The sequence below is a fragment of the Bubalus bubalis genome, chromosome 14 (assembly GCF_019923935.1).
Source record: "Bubalus bubalis isolate 160015118507 breed Murrah chromosome 14, NDDB_SH_1, whole genome shotgun sequence".
Lineage (NCBI taxonomy): Eukaryota > Metazoa > Chordata > Mammalia > Artiodactyla > Bovidae > Bubalus > Bubalus bubalis.
Genome location: NC_059170.1, coordinates 58,182,418 through 58,194,508, shown reverse-complemented (window position 1 = coordinate 58,194,508; position 12,091 = coordinate 58,182,418). Strand labels below are relative to the sequence as shown.

General features: G+C 44.2%; 1 long non-coding RNA gene across 1 annotated transcript; it reads right to left on the bottom strand.

The window, feature by feature from the left end:
• Positions 1–218: 218 nt before the first annotated feature.
• Positions 219–2,779, bottom strand: LOC102400955. Its single transcript, XR_329083.4, has 3 exons — positions 2,719–2,779; positions 1,097–1,466; positions 219–282 (listed from the first exon to the last, which is right to left on the bottom strand). It is a non-coding gene; the product is annotated as an uncharacterized LOC102400955 (long non-coding RNA).
• Positions 2,780–12,091: the final 9,312 nt, after the last annotated feature.

Sequence of the window (12,091 nt, the reverse complement as noted above, 5' to 3'; positions counted from 1 at the left end):
TGAGCTGTGAGCAAAAATGTTTGAAGACCTCCACTTTAGAGTGTGGTTCTTTTTCTTTTTTTTGGCCACACCGCATGTGGGATCTTAATTCCTCGACCAGGAATTGTGTTCCTCTGCGTTGGAAGCCGGGAGTTTTAACCGCTGGACCACCAAGGAAGTCCCAAGTGTTTTGCAAAGATGCTCTCAACAAGTGACTCATTCCTATGAATTTTGTTTCACAGATTTCTTTTCATTGAAGGTTTTTATATCGTGTTTATTCAAATCTGTTTTTCACTGGATACCCTGAAGAACAATAATTGCATGAAAGCGTTAATGTTAGTTTGGTGCATCCTCCATCCTGAAGGGGCTGATCCATCTACTGCTATTAGACACTGGCCTTAAGCAAGTAGACCTCAGGTTGCCAATCACTAGATGAGAGAACACACCTTGCTGGGACCACGCTAACACGTTTGATTTAAGGCCTCATCTGTTTCCATTCTCTGCTGCCTTCTCCTCCTTCTGCTTTTTAATGTTTAAAAAAAAGTTGGCAAAACTCAAGATTGGCAAGAAGGATGAGTGGGAAGGGAACATAATTAGTGAGTAATCCTTAGTCTTCTCTGTGAAGTTATTTTTGTTGTCCTTCCAACCTCCAAATAACAGCTGGGAGGGAAGAGTGGAGAAGAAATGGGTAAGCTGATTATCAAGAGAATCTTTTCCTTGACTGGAAAAAGAATAAGTGTCCCAGGAGAAAGTGACAAGACTCCTATGAATGCTTCCCAGGGTAGCATTTTCCTTCAATATCTTAACACTCTGTTCTGTTGGTGAACGAGAGAAGCAGCATTCTGTGGCTGGAAGTGGGCAAGTTCACTTCCTTCTTTGTTCTGGGAATGAACCACAGGGTGACATCGAACAGTGAAAACTGGAAATGTAGCCAGTGCGGCACTGAACTGACATCTACGTATCTGTATTTATTTAACTCACGTTTTAAATTACATCCCACTTGGAAATTTGTTGGCAAAGACTGAGAAACTGCGTTTGTTAGTGATTGATACTGATAAGTCTATACACACAGTTTTACATACATATCCACACACATATGCTTTATGGGAATGTTTACCTTTTGGCTCCTTGTGCTAGATGTTCTGACGATCAGCACTGCAGTCCCAAGAACAGCCCAGATGGTTGGTTCATGTTATACAAGCAAGTCTTCAAGCACCAGTGTTTATCAACCAACAACGCAGGCGTTGTGACTAAGACGGAATGATCAAGTCTCCAGGGCTGCCCTTGTTGACCCCAGGCTCAATGTGAGGGCCAGCAGGCTGTCACGTCTACACACACAGAGGGGGTGGCTGCCGCTGCTGAGCCTGGATGTCTGTCTGGGAGCTCACTGCCCCAGTCTTCCTGGCTGCCCATGTTCAACCTGGGAGCCGGTATGTCTTGTTCCGATGACCCACACGGTGTCCTCTGATAGGTGGGCCCAAGGGAACCTGAAAGAACCACAGAGTTTTGTCGAGCCACACGCCAGGCTAAACTCACAGCCATCATGGTGCGAATGACCAGGCTGGATGCCCCTCCACTGCTGACCCAGAGCTTTGCAGTGATTAGACCCTCAGCTTGAGGGAAAGGCACCTCCAGTCACTGGGTATCATTGTCCCTACCCTGGGTCGGCAAGTTGTGAATGGAGATTCCACATGGAGGCTGGAAGTTGCTACCCAAAAGCCCCACCTCTGAAGAGCCCAGAAGGGTGTACATCCAAGCAGGCTTCAATCTGCTTCCTGTTTTTGGCCAAGCGGGAGGAGGAACGTGGGAGAGCCCAGGACGTTCCCAGAGACGAGGAGGGCCCTGACTCGGTGTGGCTCCTTTCTGAGTGAATTCTGCTGGCTCGGGCACAGACGCTCACAGCTGCGTGAAGGGCGCCGCAGGGGGCATAATGGCCGCTGTGTGCGCCGGAGTACAAACCGTCCCACACAGGCCTGGGCCGGAGAAACAATGGGGCAACAAACAGCCTTCAGAACAATACACTCATTTCCTGTCCTCACACTGGGCTGAATGAGGCTCGGTAGGCTGGTTCCACCTCAGCAAGAGCCATCATTTGAGCAGCCCGTTGATCATCAGGCACGACAGACACACAGACAAAGAAGAGAAATGACAAGCATTTGGGATGTTTCTTTTCTCCCCCCTGCAAAGCAAGATTTAAACTTTTTTTTTTTAGGCCCAGATAAAACAGTGTGATAAAAACATTGGAGAGATGTTAGAAGCTATTTCAGTGTTAAGTCTTTCTGACATGAAATGCTTGTGACTCACTATCTCTGATAAAAATGTGGGTGTGAAGCTCTCTGGGTTTTTCTGCTTGTCAGCAAGCCAACCAGCTCTGCCCTGACCTCACCTCTCTATGTCCTGCCCGAGCGCCCATTCTCCTGCAGGAGAAAGTCCCCTGGGAGTTGGTTTCAGATTGTTGTTTACGCACTAAGTCATGCCTTTTCATACTGTTCATGGGGTTCTCAAGGCAAGAATACTGAAGTGGTTTGCCATTCCCTTCTCCAGTGGACCACATTCTGTTAGACCTCTCCACTGTGACCCATCCATCTTGGGTGACCCCACACGGCATGGCTTAGTTTCATTGAGTTAGACAAGGCTATGGCCTGTGTGATCAGATTGGCCTGTTGTCTGTAATTGTGGTTTCAGTCTGTCTGCCCTCTGATGCCCTCTCTCAGGGCCTACCATCTTACTTTCTCTTACCTTGGATGTGGGGTAACTCTTCACAGCTGCTCCAGCAAAGCACAGCTCAGATATCTCAAATTTGCTGGCATATTGAGCGCAGCACTTTCACAGCATCATCTTTCAGGATTTGAAATAGCTCAACTGGAATTCCATCACCTTCACTAGCTTTGTTCGTAGTGATGCTTCCTAAGGCCCACTTGACTTCACATTCCAGGATGTCTGGCTCTAGGTGAGTGATCACACCATCGTGATTATCTGGGTCGTGAAGACCTTTTTTGTACAGTTCTTCTGTGTATTCTTGCCACCTCTTCTTAGTATCTTCTGCTTCTGTTAGGTCCATACCATTTCTGTCCTTTATTGAGCCCATCTTTGCATGAAATTTTGCCTTGGTATCTCTAATTTTCTTGATGAGATCTCTAGTCTTTCCCATTCTGTTGTTTTCCTCTATTTCTTTGCATTGATTGCTGAGGAAGGCTTTCTTATCTCTCCTTGCTATTCTTTGGAACTCTGCATTCAGATGCTTATATCTTTCTTTTTCTCCTTTGCTCTTTGCTTCCCTTCTTTTCACAGCTATTTGTAAGGCCTCCTCAGACAGTCATTTGCTTTTTTGCATTTCTTTTTCTTGGGGATGGTCTTGATCCCTGTCTCCTGTACAGTGTCACAAACCTCCGTCCATAGTTCATCAGGCACTCTGTCAGATCTAGTCCATTAAATCTATTTCTCACTTCCACTGTATAGTCATAAAGGATTTGATTTAGGTCATACCTGAATGGTCTAGTGGTTTTCCCTACTTTCTTCAATTTAAGTCTGAATTTGGCATTAAGGAGTTCATGATCTGAGCCACAGTCAGCTCCCGGTCTTGGTTTTGCTGACTGTATAGAGCTTCTCCATCTTTGGCTGCAAAGAATATAATCAATCTGATTTCAGTGTTAACCATCTGGTGATGTCCATGAGCTGTTGGAAGAGGGTGTTTGCTATGACCAGTGCATTCTCTTGACACAACTCTATTAGCCTTTGCCCTGCTTCATTCTGTACTCCAAGGCCAAATTTGCTTGTTACTCCAGGTGTTTTTTGACTTCTTACTTTTGCATTCCAGTCCCCTATAATGAAAAGGACATCTTTTTTGGGTGTTAGTTCTAGGACAACAGACTGGTTCCAAATAAGGAAAAGGAGTATGTCAAAGCTGTATATTGTCACCCTGCTTATTTAACTTATATGCAGACTGAACTGAACTGAGAGTACATCATGAGAAATGCTGGGCTGGAAGAAGCACAAACTGGAATCAAGATTGCCGGGAGAAATATCAATAACCTCAGATATGCAGATGACATCACCCTTATGGCAGAAAGTGAAGAACTAAAGAGCCTCTTGATGAAAGTGAAAGAGGAGAGTGAAAAAGTTGGCTTAAAGCTCAACATTCAGAAAATGAAGATCATGGCATCTGGTCCCATCACTTCATGGCAAATAGAGAGGGAAACAGTGGAAACAGTGTCAGACTTTATTTTTCTGGGCTCCAAAATCACTGCAGATGGTGACTTCAGCCATGAAATTAAAAGACGCTTACTCCTTGGAAGGAAAGTTATGACCAACCTAGACAGCATATTAAAAAGCAGAGACATTACTTTGCCAACAAAGTCCATCTATCTAGTCAAGGCTATGGTTTTTCCAGTGGTCATGTATGGATGTGAGAGTTGGAGATAAATAAAGCTGAGTGCTGAAGAATTGATGCTTTTGAATTGTAGTGTTGGAGAAGACTCTTGAGAGTCTCTTGGACTGCAAGGGGATCCAACCAGTCCATCCTAAAGGAGATCAGTCCTGGGTGTTCATTGGAAGGACTGATGTTGAAGCTGAAACTCCAATACTTTGGCCACCTGATGCAAAGATCTGACTCATTTGAAAAGACCCTGATGCTGGTAAAGATTGAGGGCAGGAGGAGAAGGAGACGACAGAGGAAAAGATGGTTGGATGGCATCATTGACTCAATGGACATGGGTTTGCATGGACTCCGGGAGCTGGTGATGGACAGGGAGGCCTGGCGTGCTGCGGTTCATGGGGTTGCAAAGAGTCGGACAAGACTGAGTGACTGAACTGAACTGAACACTAAGTCATGTCTGACTCTTTGCAACTTCATGGACTGTAGCCCTACAGGCTCCTCCGTCCATGGGATTTCCCAGGCAAGAATACTGGAGTGGGTTGCCACTTCCTTTTCCAGGGGCTCTTCCTGACCCAGGGATAGAACCCGAGTCTTCAGCACTGGCAGATGGATTCTTTACCTCTGAGCCACCATAGAAGCCTTAACTTGAATAGCTCCCAAATAATGACGATGATAATAACAACAGCCAACAGCTACTAAAGCACTTATTAAGTAGCAGGCCTAGTTCTACTTCCCTGAACCCTCACCAGAACCTTATGAGGTGAGTACCATTCTTGGTCTCATTTTACAGAAAAGGAAACTGAGGAATGGAGAGGGTGAACAACTTTCCTTTTGGCCATGCCACATGGCTTATGGAATGTTAGTTCCTTGACCAGGGATCAAACCAGCACCCCCTGCAGGGGAAATGAGAAGTCCTAACCACTGGACCACCAGGGAAGTCCGAGGTTCACCAACTTGCCCAAGTTCATAACTTGCCTTATCAGATACATACCCAGCATCTCCTGTGAAGCCACCTGTGCAGGTAATCTCCTCCTCCCCATGTCTGTGATGGAATGGCATCCATAGCTCTTGCATGGGACAGGCATGTCTCAAGGGGGCTTTGAGAGGCCTTCCAAGCCAGGCAGTGGTTTGACGAGATACAAGAGAGGAAGGGGGAAGAAGCCTTGTTAATCTGAGTAGGGAAGGCATTTGGAGCGGCAGTCCCAAAAGGCTGCTTATATTCATGTCTGCCAATTATTCAAACACAAGGAGACCCTCCATAGATCCGTTTAGAAGGCCATGCCCCACACGTAGAGTGCTCCTGAGTGTTGGGGCTGGCCAGGCTGACCGTGAGCATCCAATATGCCTCTAGACTGCTGATGACGGTGGGAGGGTTTCAGAAGGGTCAGATAGTGGCAGCAGGAAAGGAGAAGGCAGACTGGGGGACATCACTTAAGACAGAAATATTCCCGTGGGACTCTGGACCTGAAAGAGCCTTTAGACATGGTCCAGCCACTGCCTCATTTTGTAAGTGAAGGGCCGGGAGGCTCAAGGGTGAAACCCCAGCAAAACCAAGGTCCGCTATCTCCACCTGCAGAAAAGAACAGACCAGAAACTTCCCTGGCGGTCCAGTGGTTAAGACTTAGCCTTCCAAATCAGGGGATCTGGGTTTGATCTCTGGTCAGGCAGTGAAGATCCCACATGACTTGTGGCCTAAAAACCAAAACATTAAAAAAAAAAAAAAGAAGCAGTATTATAACAAATTCAATAAAGACTTTAAAAATAGTCCACCTCAAAAAATCTTAAAGAGAACAAAACAAGTTAGAACTATTTGTCAAATACTCACTGAAGCCCAAATGCTGTGCTAATTGATGTCCTGGCAAAAATATAACAGGAAGGAGACTGAAGACACGATTCCTCCCCTCTCAAGGCTTACAATTTCCCTGGGGATACACACGATCCATAAAATTGACCACTGGTCAAAAGAGACCACTTGACTCTTTCCTCAACTCTTTACTTGTGAATCCAGTCACAGTAAGAACAGAGGAGACATGAGTTCAAGGAAGGATCAGGTTAGAGCGGTGGAACCTGCAAAGGGCTTCTATTAATAGAAGTGCACCTGGCTTCCTACTGAGGTAGACAAGAGGGCTGTGAATTTGTAGAGAGAAAGTAAAAAACATGCAACGTGGAAATAAATACCTCTTATGCCGAAGGACAAAGGAGCCATCAGTGAGAGCCACCCACACAGGCAGCAAACAGGCTTGTCTGGCGGGCATAGAGAGTGCGTGTCTGCAAGTGGTGGGAAATGATGTCATGAAGTGAAACTGGCATTAAAAGCGTTTGTTACACCATGAGGCAGCTGGCCCTCAGGAACCTGCCCTGGTTTCATGGTGCTGAGGAACAAACCAGTCGTAGGCAATACCACGAGATGGGTCCATGCATCGTTTCCCAGCACATCACTACCGTAGCAACCAGGAAGTGACCTAATGGTGTCAGGAATAGTGATGGCGCTTCTCACTGTCATCCAGGCGTGATGCTGGGCTTACACGATACATTGAGTAAGACAGACACAGCCCTGATGGGGGTGTGTGCTTTTCACAGGTGTGTTGAGTCATAGGCGTTCAGCAGAAAGTCAGCACTTTTTATGTCATTCAAAAGTAAGGAGGTCTAGCAATACTCAGCTGCAGTAAATAATCAATGTATCTCATGGATGTTTAAATGCCCTGGGTTTATCCTGCCCTGTCACCGACTCCAGTGGAGAGACAGGCCTCCATGCATCACTCTTCCTGCTCTGTCAGCGGGGAGTGGGGTAGTGTGTGGTGGCCATCTTGTGTGGTACCCCCATTTCTAGATGTGCGGCCTCCTTGTAGAGGTTGTGGAAGAAAAACTTCGCCTGCCATACAGCACTGGTATACAGCAGGTGTATCAGGTGGCTGCTGTAACACACTGTTACACGTTCAGTGACTTAAAACAATATGAATGTGTTATTTTGCAGTTCTGGAAGCCAGAAGTTCAAAACAACTCTGACCAGACTAAGTCAAGAGGCTTCTTTTAAAAAAAAAAACAAAAAAAAACAACATGTATTTATTTGGCAGATTCGGGTCTTAGCTGTGGCACTTGGGATCTTCATTGTGTCCTGTGGGCCCTTACATCGTGGTACACAGACTCTCTCATTGCGGCACGCACGGGCCCAGTTGCTCGTCACACGTGGGACCCTAGTTCCCTGACCAAGGATCGAGCCCAAGTCCCTTGCATTGCAAGGTGGATTCTTAGCCACTGGACCACCAGGGAAATCCCCAAGGTGTTTCTAGAAGCTCTAGGGGACAATCCATTTCCTCGCTGGTTCCAGTTTCTAGAGACATCCTCCATTTCTCGGCTCATGGCCTCTTCCTCCACTTTCAGGGCCCTCAGTGGAGCATCTCCAAATTTCTCTGCCTCTGACCTCTTCTTCTGCCATCATATCCTTCTCTGAGTCTGACTCTTCTGCTCTTCTCTAATGAAGACCCTTATGATTACAATGGGTCCACCTGAACAATCCAGGATAATCTTCCTGTCTTAACATCCTTAATTTAAAATCAGCTGCAAAGTCCCTTTTGCCACGTGTGGCAATGTACTCACGTGAGGGTGTGGATATCTTTGGGGGACCATCGTTCTGTTGATGGCACTACGAACAGATGGACTGCACATCGCACAGACATCAGCACTTCCTTCTAGAGCCCTTGCTCACCATGTGACCTTGCCTAGATTGTCTTTCTACTGAACACCTCTGCCCTGAACCTTCTATACATTCAATGACATTTGACTTCACCAAGCGGCCTCTCTGTATGGGAGCAGCTTTAGCAGCCTGGACCCAGAGAGAAGCCCAGTGTTTGATGCAAGTAAACATCTCAAGCCATCTCTTCTTCTCAAGTTAATTATAAGCATCTTGATGTTTGCTGTTGCCTATAGGTTTACCAGTTTCCTATTAATGAATTTTTCCTCATAGCTACACAATGAGGAGGCCTATCTGTCTCTTCTGGGTTTATAGATGAATAAAAGCAAGGCCTGGAAAGGACCGGCTGGGCCTGGAAGTAGAGCTCAGTGATATAGAAGTCAGAATTACTTGGGTTTGGAATTTTGGCTTCAGCATTTCATGCCTTTGCCTCTAACTGAAAGAGTGGAACCTCTCAGGTCTATCTTGTTTAAGTTACAGCTTAGATATGAGATCAAAATTCTTTTATTCGTCCTCTGTTGGCACAAGCCCTTTTTATGGGCTTTGAACAAAGCTGTGTGACCCTGGCTAAGAGAGATTTAATCTCTCTGATACTCATTCCCTTATCTCTGAAGTGGAGATGCCAATTCCTACCTCTGAGTTTTGTGCTAAATAATTACACTGAGTTACTGTTAAGTTCTCGCACAGGCCTTGATCACAGTGTGTGTGTGTGAGCGTGCTTAGTCACGTCCAACTCTTTGTTACCGCATGGACTCCTCTGTTCGTGGGATTTCCCAGGCAAGAACACTGGAGTGGGTAGCCATTTCCTCCTCCAGATCTTCGTGGCCCAGGGATCGAACCTGAGTCTCCTGCATCTCCTGCACTGGCAGGTGAATTCTTTTTTTTTTTTTTTTAATTTTTTATATTTTATTTTATTTTTAAACTTTACAATATTGTATTAGTTTTGCCAAATATCGAAATGAATCCACCACAGGTATATCTGTGTTCCCCATCCTGAACCCTCCTCCCACCTCCCTCCTCCCTCCCCATTACCCTCCCTCTGGGTCGTCCCAGTGCACCAGCTCCAAGCATCCAGTATGGTGCATCGAGCCTGGACTGGCGACTCGTTTCGTACATGATATTATACATGTTTCAATGCCATTCTCCCATTTCTCCCCACCCTCTCCCTCTCCCACAGAGTCCATAAGACTGATCTATACATCAGTGTCTCTTTTGCTGTCTCATATACAGGGTTTTTGTTACCATCTTTCTAAATTCCACATATATGCGTTAGTATACTGTATTGGTGTTTTTCTTTCTGGCTTACTTCACTCTGTATAATAGGCTCCAGTTTCATCCACCTCATTAGAACTGATTCAAATGTATTCTTTTTAATGGCTGAGTAATACTCCATTGTGTATATGTACCACAGCTTTCTTATCCATTCATCTGCTGATGGACATCTAGGTTGCTTCCATGTCCTGGCTATTATAAACAGTGCTGCGATGAACATTGGGGTACACGTGTCTCTTTCCCTTCTGGTTTCCTCGGTGTGTATGCCCAGCAGTGGGATTGCTGGATCATAAGGCAGTTCTATTTCCAGTTTTTTAAGGAATCTCCACACTGTTCTCCATAGTGGCTGTACTAGTTTGCATTCCCACCAACAGTGGAAGAGGGTTCCCTTTTCTCCACACCCTCTCCAGCATTTATTACTTGTAGACTTTTGGATCGCAGCCATTCTGACTGGCGTGAAATGGTACCTCATAGTGGTTTTGATTTGCATTTCTCTGATAATGAGGGATGTTGAGCATCTTTTCATGTGTTTGTTAGCCATCTGTATGTCTTCTTTGGAGAAATGTCTATTTAGTTCTTTGGCCCATTTTTTGATTGGGTCATTTATTTTTCTGGAGTTGAGCTGTAGGAGTTGCTTGTATATTTTTGAGATTAGTTGTTTGTCAGTTGCTTCATTTGCTATTATCTTCTCCCATTCTGAAGGCTGTCTTTTCACCTTGCTAATAGTTTCCTTTAATGTACAGAAGCTTTTAAGTTTAATTAGGTCCCATTTGTTTATTTTTGCTTTTATTTCCAATATTCTGGGACATGGGTCATAGAGGATCCTGCTGTGATGTATGTCGGAGAGTGTTTTGCCTATGTTCTCCTCTAGGAGTTTTATAGTTTCTGGTCTTACATTTAGATCTTTAATCCATTTTGAGTTTATTTTTGTGTATGGTGTTAGGAAGTGTTCTAGTTTCATTCTTTTACAAGTGGTTGACCAGTTTTCCTAGCACCACTTGTTAAAGAGATTGTCTTTAATCCATTGTATATTCTTGCCTCCTTTGTCAAAGATAAGGTGTCCATATGTGCATGGATTTATCTCTGGGCTTTCTATTTTGTTCCATTGATCAATATTTCTGTCTTTGTGGCAGGTGAATTCTTTACCCCTTTGCCACCTGGGAAGCCCCACGATAGTTGCAGCCAAATCTTTCATGAAATGTCAACACTCTCAACGTCTGGGCTTGAATCTTTCATGAGATGCTTTGTTATGCTCATGACTGATCTCTTTTGAATTCAATTATAAGGATTTGTGCAATCACTCAGTAGCTATATACTATTAGTCATTTTCTCAGGCTATTGATGATATTCTTCACATAACAGAGCCAAAATTCTTACTAAAGATAAGAAAAATTACATTGATTTCTTTTTCCAGTCAACCAGTTCTGTCTTTCAATATTAGGAAATTAGATAAATCAGAGCAGTTTTCATTGAAAAATCTTATAGATTAGTACTGAGTTATCTGCTGTTTTGTAATTTATTTGGTGAGTATTGTTTCTAGTATAATATATGTAATATATATATGTAACTGTTTTATATATATATATATAAAACTACATATATATATGTGTGTAACTGGATATCTTGTTACACTTAAATCTTATTGTTTTTAAGGGCTCCATCCTTAATCATTTTCTTGGCCAAATTATTATGCAATTTTTTCATATAAAAATGGAAATACTAAAATGAATTTACATCTATCTATAGGATGCTTGTCAAGAAAAAATTAATTTACTGTTTTTTATGTTTCAAACTTAAAGCACCTTAACAGAAATAAAACTGCTCTTTCAAAGTCTTCTTAATTTATTCCAGATACTGTCAGTGGGAAGACATGTATTTCTATCTCTGTAATCAAGGTGTGCTACTGCCTGCTGCTCTTTTCAGCATCTCGTATTTTCCCACGTGGCTAGCTAGTACTTCGTAATCTTTAAGAATCTGTGCAAGCAGGCATATATTCAATTATGTATCATGACGACTGAATAGTCAACTCCTTCACTAACCTTATTAGTAAGGAAATGAGGGCACATCGTCTTTCTGTGGCAGATCTCATCTTCTGGTTTCTGAAAGTGGCCACAGCAACACATATGCCATCTCACTTGATTTTCTCTTTTTTTGGCAGCACCGTGTGGCATGGGGGATCTAGTTCCCTGACCAGGGATCGAATCTATGCCTCCTGCATCAGAAGTGAGGAGTCTTACCCACTGGACTGGACAGGAAGTCCCTCAGTTGATTTTCTTACAATATGATGTTGCTATTCTTTTCCTTTTTTAAAGAAAGAAATCACATTTTATTTATTTATTTGGCCGTATCTCATGGCTTGTGGGATATTAGTACCCCCAACAGGGATCAAACCCAGAACTCCTGCAGTAAAAGCAGGAAATCCTGCTATTTGTCCCGAGTGGTGGCAATCTGTGTTCCCTCCCCTTGAATGCAGGAAAATCCCTGTATCTGCTTTGACTCACAGAACGTGATAGTAGCGAGCCTGTCACATAAGCAGCGATACAGCATTCACCTGCTTCTGTCTCTGCACTTGCCTTGGGGACCTGGCCGCCATGTTGTGAGGAAGCCCACACCACATGGAGACACCACACAAAATTCCAGCCTTAGCTGGGCTTCAGGCTAAAGGCCTACATCAACCACCAGACAGGCCTTCAGATCACAGCCACCCACAGAACTTTCTGAAATTATGGATATTTTCTGTTTGTGCTTACTATCATATGAGGCCATGGAGCAAC